Below are 2906 nucleotides of genomic sequence, written 5' to 3' on the forward strand. Positions count from 1 at the left end.
CAGACTATTTGCAGAAATCACTGCTTGAGGCAGCAAGTTCCGGACCCTAAACGCGCAAACGGAGAGAAACCCCCTTTGCCCCTTGTGTTTGAATTTTTTTTCTACCAGTTTAAGGTGGTGGCCTCTAGTCTTTGTTACGGAATTAATCTTAAAGAGTTTGTTGCTAATGTTGCTATGACTATTGAACATTTTGTACATGAAAATCATGTCCCCCCTTAATCTCCTTACTTCCAACGTAAACATGTTTAAATTTAGTAGCCTTGTCTCATAGTTCTGGTCCTCCATCCCCTTTATGAGTTTGGTCGCCCTCCGCTGGACTTTCTCCAGTTCAAGGACATCCTTTCTGTGGACCGGTGCCCAAAACTGCACCGCATACTCCAGGTGGGGCCGAACCATTGATGTGTAAAGTGGCAAAATTATAGACCTATCCCTGCAAAACATTCCCTTCTTGATGCAGGACAAGATTCTACTAGCTTTGCTTACAGCAACCTGGCACTGTAATCTATTATTTAGTTTGTGGTCTACAATGACCCCCAAATCTTTCTCCATTTCCGACTTTCCCAGCGGCATACCCATAATTGTATAACCCATTTGCCTATTATTCCTCCCAAAGTGCATAACTTTGCATTTATCGACATTAAACCTCATCTGCCACATAGTTGCCCACTCCCCTATTTTATCCAGGTCCTCCTGCAATGTTACACTATCTTGGTCTGTTTCTATTACCCTCCTAATTTTGGTATCGTCAGCAAACACTGAGATATCGCTGTGTACTCCGTCCCCGATGTCGTTAATAAACAGGTTGAAAAGCATGGGTCCCAGCACAGAACCCTGAGGCACACCGCTAATGACACTAGCCCAGTCTGAAAGGGCGCCATTTATTGATACTCTCTGTACCCGTTCCTTTAGCCAGTTCTCTATCCATGTACACACCCTTCCATCTATGCCCATAGCTCTCAGCTTGTATAGTAAGCGTTTATGAGGTACCGTATCAAAAGCCTTAGCGAAATCCAGATATACCACATCCACAGACCTCCCTCCATCCAGATCTCTACTTACCCCCTCGTAAAAAGTCAGTAGGTTAGTCTGACAGGAACGGTCCTTCCTAAACCCATGCTGGTTGTCATTTATTTTGTCATTTTCCCGCACAAATTCTACTAAGTGGTCCTTAATCATTCCCTCTAACAGTTTACAAACTACCGATGTAAGACTAACTGGTCGGTAATTCCCAGGTTGGCATCTTGCTCCCTTTTTAAATATTGGAACTACCGTAGCCCTCCGCCAGTCACTCGGAACTCTACCAGTCATTAGAGAGTCCTTAAAAATGAGGAATAATGGTCTAGTTATAACCTCGCTTAGTTCCTTAAGTATCTTGGGGTGTAGATTGTCCGGTCCCAACGCTTTATTTGCATTAAGTAGACTAAGTCTTTGTTGTATCCCGGGTTCCGTCAACCACTTGGCTATATTTTGTGATGAACTATGTGTTTTATTATCGGTGTCAAACCCGTTTCCCTCCTGAGTGTATACTGAGGAGAAAAAAGTGTTCAGCACTTCGGCCCTCTCCTTGTCATTTGTGACCAACTTCTCATTTTTGTCATTTTATGGGCCTATCTGCTCCTTTCTCCCCTTTTTACTGTTTATATATTGGTAACATTTTTGGGGTTTTTTTTTACAATATGTGGCAATATGCTTTTCGCACTCTATTTTAGCTGCCCGTATTGCTATTTTGCATCTTTTATTACATTCTTTGTAGTTAACGAGCGACAATGCCGTCGCCTCCATCTTATAATTTATAAATGCCACTCGCTTTTCCTTTATGTGATGCTTTACAGTTTTATTAAGCCATACAGGTTTTGTTTGTGATCTTTTACTTTTATTACCCAACGGTATGCATTTGGCAATGGCAATATGTAAGGTGTTTTTAAAACATTCCCACTTTTGGTCCGAGTTCAGTTGGTGAAATAGATCTCCTAATTGAAGCAGCAAGCGGAGCACTGACAAAGATAGTTAGAACTTAATGGACTTGGTAATCAACCATTAGTTTAACCGTGCACAAGTTCACATTTTCTTTTTTTTAAATTGACAGTTTTTATTAAATTTTTCAGACAAAGGTGATACAAACAGCTTCGTGACATTATGATAAAACATTGCCAGACCTCCGGTGGGATCTTGGTTTAACAAAGCAAGTATAAGTATAAGGAATAGACACACCATGGATGCTAATGCGTATAACATTTTGACTATACCGTATCAAATCAGCGCCAATGTAGTTACTTATTCACAGCTAATATGTCTAACCAGGTAGTCTCTTGTCTGCTATATTTATATACTGCTGATAAGTTCCCATATCCGGTCGGCCCGGCAGTCGTATATGCGTAACCAGTTTGCATCAAAGTTCAGAAGAAATTAGAAAAGCAAGTATATAGAAAGTAGAAGAGTAGAAGAAGAACAAAACAAAATTGAACTGCCACATTCCTCTGTATAGTTTCAATAAAATAACAATAAAGTAGTGTAATGGTTCGGGTCTGGACGTTCCCTTTTCCGGTATTCTTTGTCGCTATGAACTCCTGGGTTGTCTACTACCCTCATCTATTCCTACACGTATTTTTTTTTGTTTTTCTTACAATTATGTCTTACAATTATGTCCCCCCCAAGTGGTCTTCTTCTAACGTACAGGCCTTCCAAACTCCCTTGTGTGCTGTTAAAGTATTGTTTAGCCTCGCAGTCAGATATTCCATGGACTGGACCTCTTTAACTCGAGCATATAGCTCAGTTCTAGAAGGTGGAAGTTGTCTTTTCCATTGTACTGATATCAAGCATCTTGCCGCAGTTAGTATATGCATAGCCAGTTTTTTATCAGTTTTCGATAATTGTGGAAATGGGAGGCTTAACAAGTAGTGTATAGG

This window comes from Nanorana parkeri, unplaced genomic scaffold (genome assembly GCF_000935625.1).
Source record: "Nanorana parkeri isolate BGI_ZX_2015 unplaced genomic scaffold, ASM93562v1 scaffold538, whole genome shotgun sequence".
Classification (NCBI taxonomy): domain Eukaryota; kingdom Metazoa; phylum Chordata; class Amphibia; order Anura; family Dicroglossidae; genus Nanorana; species Nanorana parkeri.